The 23997-nt window shown below is 45.9% G+C and overlaps 1 protein-coding gene across 1 annotated transcript in view; it reads left to right on the top strand.

Moving 5' to 3' along the window:
* The first annotated feature begins 19836 nt into the window (after positions 1–19836).
* Positions 19837–23997, top strand: part of LOC140396596 (synapsin-3-like) — a 749989-nt gene continuing 745828 nt past the window's right edge. The window contains exon 1 of the mRNA XM_072485394.1: positions 19837–19948. The gene's annotated coding sequence lies outside the window, so the exon portion shown is untranslated. The remainder of the gene's footprint in view (positions 19949–23997) is intronic.

Here is a 23997-nt window from a genome sequence, read left to right as displayed (position 1 = left end):
TGTTGCCTCCCTGGTGCCAGGGTCCAGGATGTCTCCGAACGGGTAGAGGGAATCCTGAAGGGGGAGGGCAAACAGGCAGAGGTCGTTGTACATATTGGTACTAACGACATAGGCAGGAAGGGGCATGAGGTCCTGCAGCAGGAGTTCAGGGAGCTAGGCAGAAAGTTAAAAGACAGGACCTCGAGGGTTGTAATCTCGGGATTACTCCCTGTGCCACGTGCCAGTGAGGCTAGCAATAGGAAGATAGAGCAGATAAACACGTGGCTAAACAGCTGGTGTAGGAGGGAGGGTTTCCATTATCTGGACCACTGGGAGCTCTTCTGGGGCAGGTGTGACCTGTATAAGAAGGACGGGTTGCATCTAAACCGGAGAGGCATAAATATCCTGGCCGCGAGGCTTGCTAGTGTCACACGGGAGGGTTTAAACTAGTATGGCAGGGGGGTGGGCATGGGAGCAATAGGTCAGAAGGTGAGCGCATTGAGGGAGAACTAGGGAATAGGGACAGTGTGGCTCTGAGGCAGAGCAGACGGGGAGAAGTTGCTGAACACAGCGGGTCTGGTGGCCTGAAGTGCATATGTTTTAATGCAAGGAGCATTACGGGTAAGGCAGATGAACTTAGAGCTTGGATTACTACTTGGAACTATGATGTTGTTGCCATTACAGAGACCTGGTTGAGGGAAGGGCAGGATTGGCAGCTAAACGTTCCAGGATTTAGATGTTTCAGGTGGGATAGAGGGGGATGTAAAAGGGGAGGTGGAGTTGCGCTACTTGTTCGGGAGAATATCACAGCTATACTGCGAGAGGACACCTCAGAGGGCAGTGAGGCTATATGGGTAGAGATCAGGAATAAGAAGGGTGCAGTCACAATGTTGGGGGTATACTACAGGCCTCCCAACAGCCAGCGGGAGATAGAGGAGCAGATAGGTAGACAGATTTTGGAAAAGAGTAAAAACAACAGGGTTGTGGTGATGGGAGACTTCAACTTCCCCAATATTGACTGGGACTCACTTAGTGCCAGGGGCTTAGACGGGGCGGAGTTTGTAAGGAGCATCCAGGAGGGCTTCTTAAAACAATATGTAAACAGTCCAACTAGGGAAGGGGCGGTACTGGACCTGGTATTGGGGAATGAGCCCGGCCAGGTGGTAGATGTTTCAGTAGGGGAGCATTTCGGTAACAGTGACCACAATTCAGTAAGTTTTAAAGTACTGGTGGACAAGGATAAGAGTGGTCCGAGGATGAATGTGCTAAATTGGGGGAAGGCTAATTATAACAATATTAGGCGGGAACTGAAGAACATAGATTGGGGGCGGATGTTTGAGGGCAAATCAACATCTGACATGTGGGAGGCTTTCAAGTGGCAGTTGAAAGGAATACAGGACCGGCATGTTCCTGTGAGGAAGAAAGATAAATACGGCAATTTTCGGGAACCTTGGATGACGAGTGATATTGTAGGCCTCGTCAAAAAGAAAAAGGAGGCATTTGTCAGGGCTAAAAGACTGGGAACAGACGAAGCCTGTGTGGCATATAAGGAAAGTAGGAAGGAACCTAAGCAAGGAGTCAGGAGGGCTAGAAGGGGTCACGAAAAGTCATTAGCAAATAGGGTTAAGGAAAATCCCAAGGCTTTTTACACGTACATAAAAAGCACGAGGGGAGCCAGGGAAAGGGTTGGCCCACTGAAGGATAGGCAAGGGAATCTATGTGTGGAGCCAGAGGAAATGGGCGAGGTACTAAATGAATACTTTGCATCAGTATTCACCAAAGAGAAGGAATTGGTAGATGTTGAGCCTGGAGAAGGGGGTGTAGATAGCCTGGGTCACATTGTGATCCAAAAAGACGAGGTGTTGGGTGTCTTAAAAAATATTAAGGTAGATAAGTCCCCAGGGCCTGATGGGATCTTCCCCAGAATACTGAAGGAGGCTGGAGAGGAAATTGCTGAGGCCTTGACAGAAATCTTTGGATCCTCGCTGTCTTCAGGGGATGTCCCGGAGGACTGGAGGATAGCCAATGTTGTTCCTCTGTTTAAGAAGGGTAGCAAGGATAATCCCGGGAACTACAGGCCGGTGAGCCTTACTTCAGTGGTAGGGAAATTACTGGAGAGAATTCTTAGAGACAGGATCTACTCCCATTTGGAAGCAAATGGACGTATTAGTGAGAGGCAGCACGGTTTTGTGAAGGGGAGGTCGTGTCTCACTAACTTGATAGAGTTTTTCGAGGAGGTCACTAAGATGATTGATGCAGGTAGGGCAGTAGATGTTGTCTATATGGACTTCAGTAAGGCCTTTGACAAGGTCCCTCATGGTAGACTGGTACAAAAGGTGAAGTCACACGGGATCAGGGGTGAACTGGCAAGGTGGATACAGAACTGGCTAGGCCATAGAAGGCAGAGGGTAGCAATGGAGGGATGCTTTTCTAATTGGAGGGCTGTGACCAGTGGTGTTCCACAGGGATCAGTGCTGGGACCTTTGCTCTTTGTAGTATATATAAATGATTTGGAGGAAAATGTAACTGGTCTGATTAGTAAGTTTGCAGACGACACAAAGGTTGGTGGAATTGCGGATAGCGATGAGGACTGTCTGAGGATACAGCAGGATTTAGATTGTCTGGAGACTTGGGCGGAGAGATGGCAGATGGAGTTTAATCCGGACAAATGTGAGGTAATGCATTTTGGAAGGTCTAATGCAGGTAGGGTATATACAGTGAATGGTAGAACCCTCAAGAGTATTGAAAGTCAAAGAGATCTAGGAGTGCAGGTCCACAGGTCATTGAAAGGGGCAACACAGGTGGAGAAGGTAGTCAAGAAGGCATACGGCATGCTTGCCTTCATTGGCCGGGGCATTGAGTATAAGAATTGGCAAGTCATGTTGCAGCTGTATAGAACCTTAGTTAGGCCACACTTGGAGTATAGTGTTCAATTCTGGTCGCCACACTACCAGAAGGATGTGGAGGCTTTAGAGAGGGTGCAGAAGAGATGTACCAGAATGTTGCCTGGTATGGAGGGCATTAGCTATGAGGAGCGGTTGAATAAACTCGGTTTGTTCTCACTGGAACGAAGGAGGTTGAGGGGCGACCTGATAGAGGTATACAAAATTATGAGGGGCATAGACAGAGTGGATAGTCAGAGGCTTTTCCCCAGGGTGGAGGGGTCAATTACTAGGGGGCATAGGTTTAAGGTGAGAGGGGTAAGGTTTAGAGTAGATGTACGAGACAAGTTTTTTACGCAGAGGGTAGTGGGTGCCTGGAACTCGCTACCGGAGGAGGTGGTGGAAGCAGGGACGATAGGGACATTTAAGGGGCATCTTGACAAATATATGAATAGGATGGGAATAGAAGGATACGGACCCAGGAAGTGTAGAAGATTGTAGTTTAGTCGGGCAGTATGGTCGGCACGGGCTTGGAGGGCCGAAGGGCCTGTTCCTGTGCTGTACATTTCTTTGTTCTTTGTTCTTTGAGACCCAGGATCCGGAGGTTCTTTCTCCGTGATCTATTTTCTAGGACTTCAATCCTTTCGATGCACTTCTTATGGAGCGCCTCGTGCGTCTGCATTTTGACTGCTAGGCCCAGGATCTCGTCCTCGTTGTCCGTTACCTTCTGCTCCACCACACGGAGCTCTATCTCCTGGGCCTTTTGTGTCTCTTTAAGCCCCTCGATTGCTTGTAGCATCCGGGCCAGCACCTCCTTCTTAAGCAGCTCCACACACCGTCTTAAAAATTCATCCTGGTCTGGCCCCCATGTCGTCTGGGCTCCCTCCAACGCCATCTTGCTCCTTTCTTTCTTCTGCCGCTGCCCTCGAGGATTCTCCGAGATCTGGCCGCCGTCGCCGATATTTTTCTTTCTCACTGGGGGGGGGGACTCCCTGTTGCCTCACCCCACACCGGGTTTCGTCAAAAAAGAATTTCCCGTTGGGGCTCTTAAAAGAGCCCGAAGGTCCGTTTAAGCTGGAGCCGCCGAAACGTGCGGTTAGCTGGTCATCGCCGCAACCGGAAGTCGACAGCAGAGTGATTGAGATTTTATTAGTTGTCTGTATGAAAAAATAACATTATATAAATGTAAAACCAAGTGAAAACCTCACTCAGTTTGCATTGCGGTGAGTAGAGCACGAGATTAACACGGCCCAGTATGGATGTCGCAGGGACACAATCGGCAAACACTTTGCCCTTTTTATGAGTCTCGAGCTACTTGATGGCAATAGTGAGACTTGCATTTGATTGGTGAGTCAGCCACACTGCATATTGTTGAAGCATCACGGCTTTGAATAATTTAGTGTTAAAGTCGTTGGCTTCAAAATCTGTCATCTGTGGATGCTGAGAGGTGTGGTGTTGTCATGGCAACACAACTTGCACGATACGTTACCAGGTTTAGAAACTGAGGAAGGTGAATAAATGCGATTTGATAATGTATTGGCAAGTTGAGAGTACCTGAGATCATAAATTTATCAGTTTGATTCAAAATTAAACTAATCTGAAGCAGTTAATGTGGCTGCCACCAGAATTTGGAAAATAAGGGTATTAATGTCAGCTTTCAGAGCATCTGGCTGAGGAAGCCAAACGTGGGTAGTGTGAATTTGTGAAGGTAGGGAATAAAAACAGGTAAATGTGTCTCAGTGACAGTAAGAGCTACAAATATGAGAAGTACAAATTGGCAGCAGTGAATATAGAATACATGAATTAATGTTATTAAGCATTAATCCATTAATTCCAGTTCTACCTTTTTCACAATAATGAAATTGCCTTAGCCAATGTCAGGAATGACATTCTCTCTGGTTCTGACTATTGCACATTGTCCATTTTTTTGCAATGTTTGATATGGCTGACCATGCCATTCTCCTCCAACACCTCTCCTCCACTGTGTCGCTGGATGGCACTGTGCTTGATTCCGTTCCTGGCTATCTAAATAGACATTGTATCAATCGGCTTTTCTTCCACTCCTGCATTACCATCTCTTGAAACTGCAACCCCCACCAGAGATCGATCCTGGCCTCCCTCCAGTTTCTTATCGATCTGCTATCAAATGAAAATCAGATATGTAAGTAATCAACTGATTTCAGTGAGTTAACAAGGGATCTAGCCCAGGTGGATTGGATTCAAAGATTGGCAGGTAAAACAATAAATGAATAATGGGAGACATTCAAAGAGGAGATAGTTCGGGTACATAGAAAGGTAGGAAACTTATGGCACGGAAGTAAATCATTGGCTCATTATGTCATTTCCAGATGGAGCGGTATGGTGGTGCAATGGTTAGCACTGCTGCCTCACGGCGCCGAGGTCCCAGGTTCGATCCCGGCTCCGGGTCACTCTCTGTGTCACGTTTGCACATTCTCCCCGTGTCTGCGTGGATCTCACCCCCCACAAGCCAAAGATGTGCAGGGTAGGTGGATTGGCCACGCTAAACTGAACCATAATTGGAAAAAAATAATTGGGCACTCTAAATTTAGTTATTTTTTTAAATAAATTTTTCCCAATTAAAGGGCAATTTAGCAAGGCCAATCCACCTACCGTGCACATCTTTGGGTTGTGGGGGGGAGACCCACGCAGACACGGGGAGAATGTGCAAACTCCACACGGACGGTGATCCAGAGCCAAGATCGAACCTGGGACCTTGGCGCCATGAGGCAGCAGTGCTAACCACTGCGCCACCGTGCTACCCTACTCTAAAAAAATTTTTAAAGTATCATTGCCAGCCAAAATAAAGTTACCACATTTAATCCCCCTTTCCCACTCTTGTTCCATGTAGTTACAACACTTCAAGTGCATACTGATTTTTAAATGTGATGAGTGTCTCTGACTCAACCACACCATCTGCACAGAATCCCTGAGCTTTACAGCAAATGCCATTATTCATGGCACATGAAAATTCCTAGATTTCCCACATGGCACAGAAATTGGAGGCAATGGTTCTCACTACCCCACTGCTCCACAAAAAAACTTTTTTATTCTGATTATTTATATGTTTAGTGTTGACCCTTGTATTAAAGCACAACAGCACCTTCTCCCGCTCCCGCAGTGAGTTCTCCCAGTGAGCCAGAGAGAAGACAGAGCCAGGAGTGAGACAGCTAAGAGTGAGTTTGGGAATTTGAATCGAGGTGGGAATTGAATTGAATTGAATTGAATCAGTAAGGCAGCTCCTTTTAAATTTCAGGAGTTTAAATTAATTTAAATTAAGCTAGTATTGTGCAGTGTAGGTTAACAAGGGCTGTCCCACCCACTCACATAACTGGTTGGCAGTTAAGTGTCAGTCACTTTAAACTACTTTGATCTAAAAGCAGGTGGGGGAGGGGAGTCAATTCAGGACAGTTTAAAAAGAGCCACTTGTAAACTCACTCCCAGTGAGTTCTCCCAGTGAGCCAGAGAGAAGACAGAGCCAGAGTGAGACAGCAAAGAGTGAGTTTGGGAATTTGAATCGAGGTGGGAATTCAAAGCTGGGTGGTGGAGGAAGTGCGTTTTATCCCTGGTAAGTGACTGGTAAGTAGTGTTTCTGTTTCTTTTCATTGGTATATTTATTTATTTTTTTCTTCGTTGTTTATTTATTTATTTACATTTTTGGGGGGGAAATTGAAATTGTTGAAGTTAACCGAAGGTTTAAGACATGGCAGGAGATCTCAGACCCGTGTCATGCTCCTCGTGTGCGATGTGGGAGCTCAGGGACACGTCCACTGTCCCTGGCTCCTTCACGTGCAAGAAGTGTGTCCAGTTGCAGCTCCTGTTAGACCGCTTGATGGCTCTGGAACTGCGGATGGACTCACTTTGGAGCATCCGCGATGCTGAGGACGTCGTGGATAGCACGTTTAGCGAGTTGGTCACACCGCAGGTGAAAGGTACTGAGGGAGATAGTAAATGGGTGACCAAAAGACAGAGCAAGAGTAGGAAGGCAGTGCAGGTGTCCTCTGCGGTCATCTCCCTGCAAAACAGATATACCGCTTTGCATACTGTTGAGGGAGATGGCTCACCAGGGGAAGGCAGCAGCAGCCAGGTTCATGGCACCGTGGCTGGCTCTGCTGCGCAGCTGAGCAGGAAGAAGAATGGCAGGGCTATAGTGATAGGGGACTCAATTGTAAGGGGAATAGACAGGCGGTTCTGCGGACGCAATCGAGACTCCAGGATGGTATGTTGCCTCCCTGGTGCAAGGGTCAAGGATGTCTCGGAGCGGCTGCAGGACATTCTGGGGGGGGGGGGGGGGGAAGGTGAACAGCCAGCTGTCATGGTGCACATAGGCACCAACGATATAGGTAAAAAACGGGATGAGGTCCTACAAGCTGAATTTAGGGAGTTAGGAGTTAAACTAAAAAGAAAGACCTCAAAGGTAGTAATCTCAGGATTGCTACCAGTGCCACGAGCTAGTCAGAGTAGGAATGTCAGGATAGAGAGGATGAATACGTGGCTCGAGAGATGGTGCAAGAGGGAGGGATTCAAATTTCTGGGACATTGGAACCGGTTCTGGGGGAGGTGGGACCAGTACAAACCGGACGGTCTGCACCTGGCCAGGACTGGAACCGATGTCCTAGGGGGGGTGTTTGCTAGAGCTGTTGGGGAGAGTATAAAATAATGTGGCAGGGGGATGGGAACCGATGCAGGAAGTTGGAAGGTAGTAAAACAGGGACAGAAATAAAAGGCAGTAAGGGGGAAAGTGTAAGGCAGAGAAGCCATAGTCAAAAATCAAAAAGGGCGACAGTACAAGGTACAGTGACTGAGGGGAGCTCAGTGAATAGGACCAGGAATACTAAAAGAAATAAAACGGGAAGTGAAAACATTAATGGTAAGCGACGCGGCAGGTTGTTACAGGAAGATATGGGTTCGACGACAAGGAGAATTAGGAGAAAGGTTAAGAGGAAATATAACTTAGGAGAGGTTACTGATCGAGGTGTTAAGATTCAGAACAGAGGTACAAAAGCCAACATAAGTGTCCTTTACCTGAATGCTCGTAGTATTCGGAATAATGTAAATGAGTTGATGGCGCAAATCATCGTGAATGACTATGATTTAGTGGCCATTACTGAAACATGGTTAAAGGATGGTCACGACTGGGAGTTAAATTCCGAGGGTATCAAACTTTTCGGAAGGACAGAGTGGATGGTAAGGGAGGTGGTGTAGCTCTGTTATTTAAGGATGACATCCGGGCAACAGTAAGGGATGACATCGGTACTATGGAGGATAAGGTTGAATCCATTTGGGTGGAAATCAGGAATAGTAAGGCGAAAAAGTCACTGATAGGAGTAATCTATAAGCCACCAAATAGTAACATTATGGTGGGGCAGGCAATAAACAAAGAAATAACAGATGCATGTAGAAATGGCACAGCAGTTATCATGGGGGATTTTAATTTACATGTCGATTGGTTTAACCAGGTCGGTCAAGGCAGCCTTGAGGAGGTTTATAGAATGTATCCGCGATAGTTTCCTAGAACAGTATATAATGGAACCTACGAGGGAACAAGCGGTCCTAGATCTGGTCCTGTGTAATGAGACAGGATTGATTCAGGATCTCATAGTTAGGGATCCTCTTGGAAGGAGCGATCACAATATGGTGGAATTTAAAATACAGATGGAGGGTGAGAAGGTAAAATCAAGCACTAGTGTTTTGTGCTTAAACAAAGGAGATTACAATGGGATGAGAGAAGAACTAGCTAAGGTACACTGGGAGCAAAGACTTTATAGTGAAACAGTTGAGAAACAGTGGAGATCCTACCAAGTGATTTTTCACAGTGCTCAGCAAAGGTTTATACCAACAAAAAGGAAGGGCGGTAAAAAGAGGGAAAATCGACCATGTATATCTAAGGAAATAAGGGAGAGTATCAAATTGAAGGAAAAAACATACAAAGTAGCAAAGATCAGTGGGAGACTAGAGGACTGGGAAATCTTTAGGGGGGCAACAGAAAGCTACTAAAAAAGCTATAAAGAAGAGTAAGATAGATTATGAGAGGAAACTTGCTCAGAATATAAAAACAGATAGTAAAAGTTTCTACAAATACATAAAACAAAAAAGAGTGGCTAAGGTAAATATTGGTCCTTTAGAGGATGAGAAGGGAGATTTAGTAATGGGAGATGAGGAAATGGGTGAGGAACTGAACAGGTTTTTTGGGTCGGTCTTCACAGTGGAAGACACAAATAACATGCCAGTGACTGATGGCAATGAGGCTATGACAGGTGAGGACCTTGAGAGGATTGTTATCACCAAGGAGGTAGTGATGGGCAAGCTAATGGGGCTAAAGGTAGACAAGTCTCCTGGACCTGATGGAATGCATCCCAGAGTGCTAAAAGAGATGGCTCGGGAAATTGCAAATGCACTAGTGATAATTTACCAAAATTCACTAGACTCTGGGGTGGTCCCGGTGGATTGGAAATCAGCAAACGTGACACCACTGTTTAAAAAAGGAGGTAGGCAGAAAGCGGGTAATTATAGGCCAGTGAGCTTAACTTCGGTAGTAGGGAAGATGCTGGAATCTATCATCAAGGAAGAAATAGCGAGGCACCTGGATGGAAATTGTCCCATTGGACAGACACAGCATGGGTTCATAAAGGGCAGGTCGTGGGGACCAAGGGCAATGTTCCAAGTTTGCAGACGACACTAAGATAAGTGGGAAAGCAAAAAGTGCGGAGGATACTGGAAGTCTGCAGAGGGATTTGGATAGGCTAAGTGGATGGGCTAGGGTCTGGCAGATGGAATACAATGTTGACAAATGTGAGGTTATCCATTTTGGTAGGAATAACAGCAAAAGGGATTATTATTTAAATGATAAAATATTAAAACATGCTGCTGTGCAGAGAGACCTGGGTGTGCTAGTGCATGAGTCGCAAAAAGTTGGTTTTCAGGTGCAACAGGTGATTAAGAAGGCAAATGGAATTTTGTCCTTCATTGGTAGAGGGCTGGAGTTTAAGACTAGGGAGGTTCGGCTGCAATTGTTTAAGGTGTTAGTGAGGCCACACCTGGAGTATTGTGTTCAGTTTTGGTCTCCTCACTTGAGAAAGGACGTACTGGCACTGGAGGGTGTGCAGAGGAGATTGACTAGGTTAATCCCAGAACTGAAGGGGTTGGATTACGAGGAGAGGTTGAGTAGACTGGGACTGTACCCGTTGGAATTTAGAAGGATGAGGGGGGATCTTATAGAAACATGTAAGATTATGAAGGGAATAGATAGGATAGATGTGGGCAGGTCGTTTCCACTGGCGGGTGAAAGCAGAACTAGGGGGCTTAGCCTCAAAATAAGGGGAAGTAGATTTAGGACTGAGTTTAGGAGGAACTTCTTCACCCAAAGGGTTGTGAATCTATGGAATTCCTTGCCCAGTGAAGCAGTAGAGGCTCCTTCATTAAATGTTTTTAAGATAAGGATAGATCGTTTTTTGAAGAATAAAGGGATTAAGGGTGTTCGGGCGGGAAAGTGGAGCTGAGTCCACAAAAGATCAGCCATGATCTCCTTGAATGGTGGAGCAGGCTCGAGGGGCCAGATGGCCGACTCCTGCTCCTAGTTCTTATGTTCTTATGTACATCAAGTTTTCACTTTCACCAAATTTCTATTGCCACTCTGCGAAGCAAGTTACTCCACTTAGCCAATATTCTCAGCTCTGTGCTCACAGTTTGCAAACATGTCCCACAAGCATTAATGAGGTAGGTGACCAAAAGAGAAAATATTGAAAAATTTCAGCAGGTCTGGCAGCATCTGTAAGGAGGGAAAAGACCTAACGTTTCGCGTCCAGATGACCCGATGTCAAGGGCATAGAAAGTGGGAAATATTTATACTGTAAGGTGAGGGAATGAAAGATGAGTCATATCCAGAGAAACCAAGGGAACAGAGTGCTAATAACCACAGAAGCCAAGGGAACAGAGTGCTAATAGCCACAGAAACCAAGGGAACAGAGAGCTAATAACCATAGAAACCAGGGGAACAGAGTGCTAATAGCCACAGAAACCAAGGGAACAGAGTGTTAATAACCACAGAAACCAAGGGAACAGAGTGTTAATAGCCACAGAAACCAAGGGAACAGAGTGCTAATAACCACAGAAACCAAGGGAACAGAGTGCTAATAACCACAGAAACCAAGGGAACAGAGTGCTAATAACCACAGAAACCAAGGGAACAGAGTGCCAGTGGCAGTCCCCAGAGAATAAAAGGCGTGAAAGGCCAAAGAGCAGAGAAACTAAAATCAGAGGGTAAACTGTGACAGATGTAGGTGTGGGGAAGGGGGACATGGGTGGGAGAGGGGTAAAATGAGAAAAAGGGGGGAAGGGGGAAGCAAAGGGGAGCAAGGGTAAGAAAAGGGGGATAAGATAGTTGGGAAAGAGTGGGGGGAAAACATATATAAGGAAAGACAAGAAAGAAATAAAAGGTAAAAAGACAGTTAAAATGAAATGGGATGAAAACAAAGGGGTCGAGGTGGGGTAGAGCTAATCATCTGAAGTTGTTGAATTCGACGTTGAGACCGGAAGGCTGTAGCATGCCTAACCGGAAGATGAGATGCTGTTCCTCCAGTTTGCGTTGAGCTTCACTGGAACATTGCAGCAGGCCAAGGACAGACATGTGGGCATGGGAGCAGGGTCTTGTGTTAAAACGGAAAGGTCAGGGTCCTGAATGCGCACAGACCGAAGGTGCTCAGCAAAGCGATCACCCAGTCTGCGTTTGGTCTCATCTTTGTCCAGATGACATTGGGTCATCTGGACTCGAAACATTAGCTCTTTTCCCTCCTTACAGATGCTGCCAGACCTGCTGAAATTTTCCAATATTTTCTCTTTTGGTCACCTACCTCATTAATGCTTGTGGGACATGTTTGCAAACTGTGAGCACAGAGCTGAGAATATCGGCTAAGTGGAGTAACTTGCTTTGCAGAGTGGCAATAGAAATTTGGTGAAAGTGAAAACTTGATGTAGCGGGAGAAGGTGCTGTTGTGCTTTAATACAAGGGTCAACACTAAACATATAAATAATCAGAATAAAAAAGTTTTTTTGTGGAGCAGTGGGGTAGTGAGAACCATTGCCTCCAATTTCTGTGCCATGTGGGAAATCTAGGAATTTTCATGTGCCATGAATAATGGCATTTGCTGTAAAGCTCAGGGATTCTGTGCAGATGGTGTGGTTGAGTCAGAGACACTCATCACATTTAAAAATCAGTATGCACTTGAAGTGTTGTAACTACATGGAACAAGAGTGGGAAAGGGGGATTAAATGTGATTACTTTTTTTTGGCTGGCAATGATACTTAAAAAAAAATAAATTTAGAGTAGGGCAGCACGGTGGCGCAGTGGCTAGCACTGCTGCCTCATGGCGCCGAGGTCCCAGGTTCGATCCCGGCTCTGGGTAACTGTCCGTGTGGAGTTTGCACATTCTCCCCATGTCTGCGTGACAGACCACATTGGGAGTAGCGAACGCAATAGACCAAATTGAAAGAGGTGCAAGTGAAATGCTGCTGAACCTGGAATGAGTGTTTTCTGCCTGGGATGTTAAGCATGGAAGAGGTAATGGGGCAGGTGTTACATCTTCTGCGATTGCATGGGAAGGTGCCATGGGTGATGGGAGAGGTACTGGGTATGGTGGAGGAGTGGACTAGATTGTCTCGGAGGGAACGGTCTCTGCAGAATGCTGACAGAGGGAGTGAAGGGAAGGTGTGTTTGGTGGTGGCATCACGCTGGAGTTGGCGAAAATGGCGGAGGATTATGCTTTGCATACAGATGCTGGCAGGTGAAATGTGAGAACGAGGGGGACTCTATCCTTGTTCTGGGAGGGAGGGGAGGGTGCGAGGGTCCTTCAACAACTGTAAATGGGAAATTACAGTTGAGGAAGAAGGAACACATTTTCGAAGCACCACCCTGGAAAGTGACATCATCGGAACAAATGCGACGGAGGCGAAGGAGCTGAGAGAAAGGGATGGAGTCCTTACAGGGTGTAGGGTGCGAAGAGCTGTAGTCCAGATAGCTGTGGGAGTCAGTGGGCTTGTAGTGGATATTAGTAGATAGTCTATTACTGGAAATGGAGACAGAAAGATCAAGGAAGGGAAGGGAAGTGTCTGAGATGGACCAGGTGAAAGTGATGGAGAGGTGGATTCATCAACTTTGCTTCTAGTTTCCACCCCTCCATCACTTTCACCTGGTCGTGTGCGTACAGGGAGTACAGTAGATGACTGAACACACACCCTTGCGGGGCCCCGGTGTTGAGGACTATTGTGGATTTTTTTTTTTTTTTGATTCATTGTTTCATGTACCGAAGTACAGTGAAAATAATTTTTCTGCGGCTGAGGGAACATACGCAGTACGTACATAGCAGACAAAAAAAGAATAATTGACAGAGTACATTGACAAATGGTACATCGACAAACAGTGATTGGTTACAGTGCGGAACAAGGGGCCGAACAAAGCAAATACATGAGCAGGAGCAGCATAGGGCATCGTGAATAGTGTTCTCACAGTGAACAGATCAGTCCGAGGGGGAGTCGTTGAGGAGTCTTGTAGCTGTGGAAAGAAGCTGTTCCTATGTCTGGATGTGCGGGTCTTCAGACATCTGTTCCTTCTGCCTGATGGAAGGGTCTGGAAGAAGGCAAAGCCTGGGTGGGAGGGGTCTCTGACAATGCTGTTTGCCTTCCTGAGGCAGCGGGAGGTGTATACAGAATCAATGTGGGGGTGGCAAGTTTGTCTGATGCGTTGGGCTAAGTTCACCACTCTCTGCAGTTTCTTCCAATGTTGGAACAAACAGTTGCCATACCAGGCTGTGATGCAGCCAGATAGGATGCTCTCTATCGCACATGTGTAGAAGTTTATGAGAGTCGATGCAGACATACCAAATTTCTTTAGCTTCCGTAGGAAGTAGAGACATTGTTGGCTTTCTTGACTGTTGCATCAACGTGAGTGGACCAGGACAGACTGTTGGTGATGGTGACCCCCAGGAACTTAAAGCTATCAACTAACTCCACTTCGGAGCCATTGATGCAGATGGGCGGGGCGGGAGGGGTGGTCGTGCTACGCTTCCTGAAGTTGGTGATCAGTTCCTTGGTCTTTCTAACATTTAGAGAGAGGTTGTTTTCGGTACACCATGCAACCAAGTGATCTATCTCCCTTCTGCAATCTGATTCGTCATTGTTTGAGATACAACCCACCACAGTCAGATCATCCGCAAACTTATAGATTGAATTGGAGTTAAATCTTGCCACACAGTCGTGTGTGTGTATAGGGAGCACAGTAGAGGGCTGAGCACACATCCTTGCTAGGCCCCGGTGTTGAGAAAGTGCTGTTACTTTTCCTGACAGATTAGTCTTTTGGTGAGGAAGTAAAGGATCCAGCTGCACATTTACCCACATTATATTGCATTTGCCAAGTGTTTGCCCACTCAGTCAGCCTGTCCAAGTCACCCTGCAGCCTCTTTGCATCCTCCTCACAGCACACACTGCCACCCAGCTTAGTGTCATCTGCACATTTAGAGATATTGCATGCAGGTCCTTCGTCCAAATTATTAATGTATATTGTGAACAGCTGGGGTCCCAGCACTGAACCCTGTGGTACCCCACTAGTCACTGCCTGTCACTCTGAAAAGAACCCGTTTATTCCCACTCTCTGCTTCCTGTCTGCCAACCAGTTCTCTATCCTCGTCAATACATTTCTTCTGAAATATTCTCTCTACTCTGCACTAAAAGTGGGAATTTGGAACTTGGTAATTTGGTGCAGTGAGGTAATTCGGTGCCGAGTGGGAGAAGGTGCTTTTTCCCTACTGTTTTGTTCTCTCTCTTTCTTCTGGCCCATAACTTTTAATCTGCAGGGAGAGAACCAGAGAGCATCTGAGACCCTCGGAAGGTAAGTAAGTGATTTTTATTCATTTTTACTTTTATTACCTTTTCAAATTGTGTGTGTGTGTGGGGGGGGGGGGGGGGGACTGAAGTGATATCACAGAAAAGCTGTGACCTGATTGGCTGGTTGGGAATCTACACTAAATTAAAAAAATTAAGCATTGGTAAGCTAACTAAACATAATTACTTAATTATAATTTAGAGGGGTATCTAAGCCAGAGATCGGAGAGTACTGTATTTAGCTTTCACATTTATAGTACAAATCTAGTGCGAGGAAACATCTAGTCAACAGTAACTTTTTAAAAAAACTTTTAAATTTAATTTACTAATTAATTGACGCAATGTCAGTTAGAGGGGTGCAGTGCTCTGACTGTGAGATGTGGCAGGTCCGGGAGGCTTCCAGCATCTCGGATGGCTTCATCTGCAGAAAGTGCACCCAACTGGAGCTCCTCACAGACCGCATGGTTCGGTTGGAGCAGCAGTTGGATGCACTTAGGAGCATGCAGGTGGCGGAAAGCGTCAGTTATATAAATAGCAGTTATATAAATGTGGTCACACCCAAGGTGCAGGCAGAGAAATGGGTGACCACTAGAAAGGGTAGCCAGTCAGTGCAGGAATCCCCTGTGGTTGTCCCCCTCTCGAACAGGTATACCCCTTTGGATACTGTCAGGGGGGATAGCCTATCAGAGGAAAACAGCAGCAGCCAGAGCAGTGGCACCATGGCTGGCTCTGATGTTCAGAAGGGAGGGTCAAAGCGCAGAAGAGCAATAGTCATAGGGGACTCTATAGTCAGGGGCACAGATAGGCGCTTCTGTGGACGTGAAAGAGACTCCAGGATGGTATGTTGCCTCCCTGGTGCCAGGGTCCAGGATGTCTCCGAACGGGTAGCGGGCATCCTGAAGGGGAAGGGCAAACAGGCAGAGGTCGTTGTACATATTGGTACTAACGACATAGGCAGGAAGGGGCATGAGGTTCTGCAGCAGGAGTTCAGGGAGCTAGGCAGAAAGTTAAAAGACAGGACCTCTAGGGTTTAATCTCGGAATTACTCCCTGTGCCACGTGCCAGTGAGGCTAGAAATAGGAAGATAGAGCAGCTAAACACGTGGCTAAACAGCTGGTGTAGGAGGGAGGGTTTCCATTATCTGGACCACTGGGAGCTCTTCTGGGGCAGGTGTAACCTATATAAGAAGGACGGGTTGCATCTAAACTGGAGAGGCATAAATATCCTGGCCGCGAGGTTTGCTAGTGTCACACGGGAGGGTTTAAACTAGTATGGCAGGGGGGTGGGCACGGGAGCAATTGGTTAGAAGGTGAGAGCATTGAGGGAGAACTAGGGAATAGGGCTAGTATGGCTCTGAGGCAGAGCAGACAGGGAGAAGTTGCTGAACACAGCGCGTCTGGTGGCCTGAAGTGCATATGTTTTAATGCAAGAAGTATTACAGGTAAGGCAGATGAACTTAGAGCTTGGATTAGTACTTGGAACTATGATGTTGTTGCCATTACAGAGACCTGGTTGAGGGAAGGGCAGGATTGGCAGCTAAACGTTCCAGGATTTAGATGTTTCAGGCGGGATAGAGGGGATGTAAAAGGGGTGGCGGAGTTGCGCTACTGGTTAGGGAGAATATCACAGCTGTACTGCGGGAGGGCACCTCAGAGGGCAGTGAGGCTATATGGGTAGAGATCAGGAATAAGAAGGGTGCAGTCACAATGTTGGGAGTTTACTACAGGCCTACCAACAGCCAGCGGGAGATAGAGGAGCAGATAGGTAGATAGATTTTGGAAAAGAGTGAAAACAACAGAGTTGTTGTGATGGGAGACTTCAACTTCCCCAATATTGACTGGGACTCACTTAGTGCCAGGGGCTTAGATGGGGCAGAGTTTGTAAGGAGCATCCAGGAGGGCTTCTTAAAACAATATGTAGACAGTCCAACTAGGGAAGGGGCGGTACTGGACCTGGTATTGGGGAATGAGCCCGGCCAGGTGGTAGAAGTTTCAATAGGGGAGCATTTCGGGAACAGTGACCACAATTCAGTAAGTTTTAAAGTGCTGGTGGACAAGGATAAGAGTGGTCCTAGGGCGAATGTGCTAAATTAGGGGAAGGTTAATTATCACAATATTAGGCGGGAACTGAAGAACCTAGATTGGGGGTGGATGTTTGAGGGTAAATCAACATCTGACATGTGGGAGACTTTCAAGTGTCAGTTGAAAGGAATTCAGCAACAGCATGTTCCTGTGAGGAAGAAGGATAAATACAGCAATTTTCAGGAACCTTGGATAACGAGAGAAATAGGGTTAAGGAAAATCCCAAGGCTTTTTACAAGTACATAAAAAGCAAAAGGGTAGCCAAGGAAAGGGTTGGCCCACTGAAGGATAGGCAAGGGAATCTATGTGTGGAGCCAGAGGAAATGGGCGAGTTACTAAATGAATAGTATTGCATCAGTATTCACCAAAGAGAAGGAATTGGTGGCTGTTGAGTCTGGAGAAGGGTGTGTAGATAGCCTGGGTCACATTGAGATCCAAAAAGACGAGGTGTTGGGCGTCTTGAAAAATATTAAGGTAGATAAGTCCGCAGGGCCTGATGGGATCTATCCCAGAATACTGAAGGAGGCTAGAGAGGAAATTGCTGAGGCCTTGACAGAAATCTTTGGATCCTCACTGTCTTCAGGTGATGTCCTGGAGGACTGGAGAATAGCCAATGTTGTTCCTTTGTTTAAGAAGGGTAACAAGGATAATCCAGGGAACTACAGGCCGGTGAGCCTTACGTCAGTGGTAGGGAAATTACTGGAGAGAATTCTTCGAGACAGGATCTACTCCCATTTGGAAGCAAATGGACGTATTCGTGAGAGGCAGCACGGTTTTGTGAAGGGGAGGTCTTGTCTCACAAACTTGCTAGAGTTTTTCGAAGAGGTCACAAAGATGATTGCTGCAGGTAGGGCAGTGGATGTTGTCTAGATGGAGTAAGGCCTTTGACAAGGTCCCTCATGGTAGACTAATACAAAAGGTGAAGTCACACGGGATCAGGGGTGAGCTGGCACGGTGGATACAGATCTGGCTAGGTCATAGAAGGCAGAGAGTAGCAATGGAAGGATGCTTTTTTAATTGGAGGGCTGTGACTAGTGGTGTTCCGCAGGGATCAGTGCTGGGACCTTTGTTGTTTGTAGTATATATAAATGATTTGGAAGAAAATTTAACTGGTCTGATTAGTAAGTTTGCAGACGACACAAAGGTTGGTGGAATTGCAGATAGCGATGAGGACTGTCAGACGATACAGCAGGATTTAGATTGTTTGGACACTTGGGCGGAGAGATGGCAGATGGAGTTTAATCCAGACAAATGTGAGGTAATGCATTTTGGAAGGTCTAATGCAGGTAGAGAATATACAGTGAATGGTAGAACCCTCAAGAGTATTGAAAGTCAGAGAGATCTAGGTGTACAGGTCCACAGGTTACTGAAAGGGGCAACACAGGTGGAGAAGGTAGTCAAGAAGGCATATGGCATGCTTGCCTTCATTGGCCGGGCATTGAGTATAAGAATTGGCAAGTCATGTTGCAGCTGTATAGAACCTTGGTTAGGCCACACTTGGAGTATAGTGTTCAATTCTGGTCGCCACACTACCAGAAGGATGTGGAGGCTTTAGAGAGGGTGCAGAAGAGATTTACCAGAATGTTGCCTGGTATGGAGGGCATTAGCTATGAGGAGCGGTTAAATAAACTCGGTTTGTTCTCACTGGAACGACGGGGGTTGAGGGGTGACCTGATAGAGGTCTACAAAATTATGAGGGGCATAGACAGAGTGGATAGTCAAAGGTGCCTGGAACTCGCTGCCGGAGGAGGTGGTGGAAGCAGGGACGATAGTGACATTTAAGGGGCATCTTGACAAACACATGAATAGGATGGGAATCGAGGGATACGGACCCAGGAAGTGTAGAAGATTGTAGTTTAGTCGGGCAGCATGGTCAGCACGGGCTTGGAGGGCCGAAGGGCCTGTTCCTGTGCTGTACTTTTCTTTGTTGATTGTTCTAAAAGGTCAACTTAGTTTATGCTCAATTTTGTAATGTTCTTTGAATGAACAGCCTTCTGATTCAGGGATGGGATCTTCCGGTCCTGCCACCATCGACTCCCGCGGGGTGCGGGATGGGCGAGACGTGAACATTGGGGTTGGGTTAAGTGGCCAATGACGATCCCTGGGCATTCCAGTCTGCAGATAGACTCACAATGGTCAGTCTGTGAATCGTGTGAAATTGTGGCAATAATAGTTCTGAGCAATAGGTAATATGAATTAACAAAATGAGAATGTAAAATGTGGTGCTGAATATTGTGAGTATTATTCGGAGTAAAAATTTGAAGTTGGGTTACATGAACCAGTGACAGGAAAGAAGTTGCATTTTCGCAATGTGCTTAGATCAGAAAGTGATTCAGATAAACATTGTTTCTAAACACAGGCTGATGTGGAACCAGTAAATCGAGGGGAGGCTGAAGGATTTTGTGACAGTGGAAATATACAAATCTGAGGGTATATACATTGACCATTGGAGCAGGTGGAACAACATCAAATTCTGCAGCAGCAAACATTAGGCTACAGCATAACGCAGAGGATGAATTCTTAAAATGCTCAAAAAAAGGGTTGAAAGTAACGTTATTGAAGAATGAGGCAAAATACAGCTGGTCTGTGCTGTGCAGCAGGTAGTAATTTCAAAGCAGGAGAACAATGGGTGGGAGGGAGATGGAGGGAGGATGAGTCACCGGGAAAAAACAGAGAACATAAGATGAAAAAGTCTATAATAAATCTTGTATTTTTAACAGCGATTATCATTGCATAGAAAATGATAGTAGGTCTGACTTTCCAAAAGGGTCACCTCAGCTGCAGGACAGGGAGGGAGAAGATCATGTTTTTATGTTTTGCTTCCAACTGTTAAATGATTGCTAGTGAGACTCAAGCAAATGGCCCAGGTTGTTTTCTGAGTATTACATGTTTGTCTAGTACAGGGAGGGAAGCATAATTTAATCCAGTTCATGTTGCAATTGGCCAATAGGTTGAAAGGGAGGGGAAGTCAGTGCAGGCTCCCAGTTTGCACTGGGGTTGGGAGAGAGAGAGAGAGACAGCAAACTGTGTGTAAGAGAGAGGTGCACGGCAGGGTCCCAGCACATTCTCCTTTTCAATTCATTGACGGCAGAGGGACACGGCTGTAGTGCAGACAAGGTGAGGAATGAAAACAACAGAGAAACATGAGACAGTCTTTCAGCATCACAGGTCATGAGCCGGGGAATTATTTGGTTATTGTGCATGTCTGCTGCTGAATGTCAATCCAATTTATTTGCTTTGGAGTTTTTTAAACCTTACTGTACATATTATTAAGAGTTTATATGAAACATGTGCCCTGTAATCTAATTTATTGCACTGCATAATATGCAATGTTTTCACTGAGATTGTTTGATTTGAGTGGGTTTCTGTTTTGCTCTGGAATGATATTTGCTGGAAGAGATTAACGCTGCTTCTGAGAGAATGCAGGAAGCTGTGTGATTTCTGAAATGATTTGGGGTGGGAGATATGATTGTTTTACTGCTGGTGGGTTACACACGCATGTTTATTGCTGCTGAATATTGAATGTCAGAGGCAGGACTTTGAGCGATGTGTTCCTGTGTGTGTGGGCGGGTGTGGGTGCGATGCTGAGGGGTTGCATTGTTTCTGCCTCCTTGTCATTTACAAGCATTATAATCTATATCAGACTGAAGGTGACAGTTTGATGGGGATTAATGGAATGCGGCAATGTTCCCTGCAGACAGAAACACAGGCAGGTGAAACCAGGACATCAGCACCTCACTGATGGGCTGGGCTGCCCTCCAAAATATTTATATGTAGTCTTTGTGGGGATTACATAAAAGCAAATGATTTGAAGAAATTGCTTATTGTTTGCAATTTGGATATTGTCTATTCAGCTGGCATTTTTCCACAGGTATTCCAACCTGTTGCAGTTCTTCAGGTGGATGAAGAGTGTTTGTTATTACAGTGAGGATGAGAGAAAGTTCAGTGGATATGAAATTGTAATCCTCGGAAAATTATTTTTCAAAATTCATCTTGTTTATCTTCACGTTGTCAGTCCCATAGCACACAAGGATTTAGCTTCCAATTGATCCTCTTTTTATTTAGGACACATCCACTTTACTTTAATTCAGCATGTATTTTCTCTAATCTCATTGAAATCTCTGTGGGCAATCCACTAACTGCACAGAGATCTGACAGGAAACCCATTTCCAAGGATGGAATTTCACAGCCCTGTTGTGGTGGGGATGGACTGGAAAATCCTGCCAGTGGGAGGGGCCAGAGAACTCTGCCCATGTCTCTGGAAATGGTCTCTGGATTGGCCACCAAGAGGACTCGAGAACAACCTGATAATAGTTAATGCTTTAAGTTGCCTACTTTCTTTGGAAGAAGTGGCAAGACAGGTCGTCAAAGGAAGCAGGTTTCCATGATAGTGCCATTGTGTTGGAATTCTCAGTGAACTGACAGACCATGAATGAGTCCATTTCTGAACACATGACAAAGCTCATCAGAAGCCCAGGTACGCTGTTGATTCCAGCACAATGAATACAGTTCATTTTGAATATTGCACATGCTTCAGTTTCTTTCAGAGAGATGTCATTTTCAACATTTGCATTCACAGTGTGAAGCACTCCCACAATTTTCCCATTTGTGATGTCAACAGACACACTGCCAGGAAGCTTTTGGAAAATGTTGTCAGTACAGTGCACTGTAGAAGTGAAAACATTCTCACCCATTTGGTGACTTAGAGCTGAGGTCTCACAGCAAAATAGCTGTTGCTGTGGTCAGTAAGGCACAACCTGTTCTGGCTTCACTGCTGTCATAAGGAATAAACCCAGTACATCATCATTGTTCTGGTCGGGTTCATTTCATTTCAGAGTTTTCTTTAAAGTTAGCATCTGTAACAGAAATGCCATGTTGCTATCTACTGCTGACGGGGGTGGAGGGGAGGGCGGGGTGTGTGTGTTGTGTTGTAATTGTTGATCAGCTGCAAACTACACCATTAAAATGGTCAAAGGCTTTAACTAGGCAGAGATCACAGTCAATGGAGAATCTGGATCAGATATGGACAAGTTCAGAGGATTCTTTCTCCAGTATAATCAGTGTGTCAGGCACATTATGCAAAAACAGGCAGACAAAACCAGCGGGCTCTGTAGTGGATATGTTTGAACCTTGGCAAATGAGAGATTCACAGCGTGACCAACTAATTTCTGATATTCCTTCCTTGTGCAATATTAGATGCTTCCTTCCCACATTGTGCTGTACCGAAGAATGTCACAACCTATGCCTTGTTCGGGACAGCTCAGCTCAGTTGGCTAAATGGTTTGTGTGGTTTGGTGTGAGGGTCAGAATGATGCCAACAATGTGGCTTCAATCCCTGTTTCTGCTGAGGTAAACCTGGAACCAGGCTCCTCGCTTGTCCCATGCTCAATGTGGAGTGATGCCCCACAAACTATATAACCAATTGTCTTTGCTGAATTGTCCCTTGCTCATGTATTTACTTTGTTTGGCCCCTTGTTCTGCACTCTAACCAATCACTGTTTGTCGATGTACCATTGTCAATGTACTTTGTCGATTATTCGAGGGTAGGTCCGATCAAGGACAGTAGCGGGAGATTGTGTATTGAGGCTGAAGAGATAGGAGAGGTCTTCAACGAGTACTTTTCTTCAGTATTTACGAATGAGAGGGGCCATATTGTTGGAGAGGACAGTGTGAAACAGACTGGTAAGCTCAAGGAAATACTTGTTAGGAAGGAAGATGTGTTGGGCATTTTGAAAAACTTGGGGATAGACAAGTCCCCCGGGCCTGACGGGATATATCCAAGGATTCTGTGGGAAGCAAGAGATGAAATTGCAGAGCCGTTGGCAATTATCTTTTCGTCCTCACCGTCAACAGGAGATTGGAGAGTGGTGAATGTCGTGCCCCTGTTCAAAAAAGGGAATAGGGATAACCCTGGGAATTACAGGCCAGTTAGTCTTACTTCGGTGGTAGGCAAAGTAATGGAAAGGGTACTGAGGGATAGGATTTCTGAGCATCTGGAAAGATACTGCTTGATTAGGGATAGTCAGCACGGATTTATGAGGGGTGGATCGTGCCTTACAAGTCTTATTGAATTCTTTGAGGAGATGACCAAGCACGTGGATGAAGGTAAAGCAGTGGATGTAGTGTACATGGATTTTAGTAAGGCATTTGATAAGGTTCTCCATGGTAGGCTTATGAAATGAAAATCGCTTATTGTCACAAGTAGGCTTCAATGAAGTTACTGTGAAAAGTCCCTAGTCGCCACATTATGATGCCTGTTCGGGGAGGCTGTTACGGGAATTGAACCATGCTGCTGGCCTGCCTTGGTCTGCTTTCAAAGCCAGCGATTTAGCCCTGTGCTAAACAGCCCCTTTGCAGAAAATAAGGAGGCATGGGATAGTGGGAAATTTGGCCAGTTGGATAACGAACTGGCTAACCGATAGAAGTCAGAGAGTGGTGGTGGATGACAAATATTCAGCCTGGAGCCCAGTTACCAGTGGCGTACCGCAGGGATCAGTTCTGTGTCCTCTGATGTTTGTGATTTTCATTAATGACTTGAAGGGTGGGTCAGTAAAGTTGCAGACAATACGAAGGTTGGTGGTGTTGTGGATCGTGAGGAGGGCTGTTGTCAGCTGCAAAGAGACATAGATAGGATGCAGAGCTGGGCTGAGAAGTGGCAGATGGAGTTTAACCCTGAAAAGTGTGAGGTTGTCCATTTTGGAAGGACAAATATGAATGCGGAATACAAGGTTAACGGTAGAGTTCTTGGGAATGTGGAGGAGCAGAGAGATCTTGGGGTCTATGTTCATAGATCTTTGAAAGTTGCCACTAAAGTGGATAGAGCTGTGAAGAAGGCCTATGGTGTGCTAGCGTTCATTTACAGAGGGATTGAATGTAAGAGCCGTGAGATGATGATGCAGCTGTACAAAACCTTGGTAAGGCCACATTTGGAGTACTGTGTGCAGTTCTGGTCACCTCATTTTAGGAAGGATGTGGAAGCTTTGGAAAAGGTGCAAAGGAGATTTACAAGGGTGTTGCCTGGAATGGAAAACGAGGAAAGGTTGAGGGTGCTAGGCCTTTTCTCTTTAGAACGGAGAAGGATGAGGGGAGACTTGATAGAGGTTTATAAGATGATCAGGGGATAGATAGAGTAGACAGTCAGAGACTTTTTCCCCAGGTAGAACAAA

This window comes from Scyliorhinus torazame, chromosome 19 (assembly GCF_047496885.1).
Source record: "Scyliorhinus torazame isolate Kashiwa2021f chromosome 19, sScyTor2.1, whole genome shotgun sequence".
Lineage (NCBI taxonomy): Eukaryota > Metazoa > Chordata > Chondrichthyes > Carcharhiniformes > Scyliorhinidae > Scyliorhinus > Scyliorhinus torazame.
The sequence above is the reverse complement of the archived record's forward strand: the minus strand, read 5'-3'. Positions and strand labels throughout refer to the sequence as shown.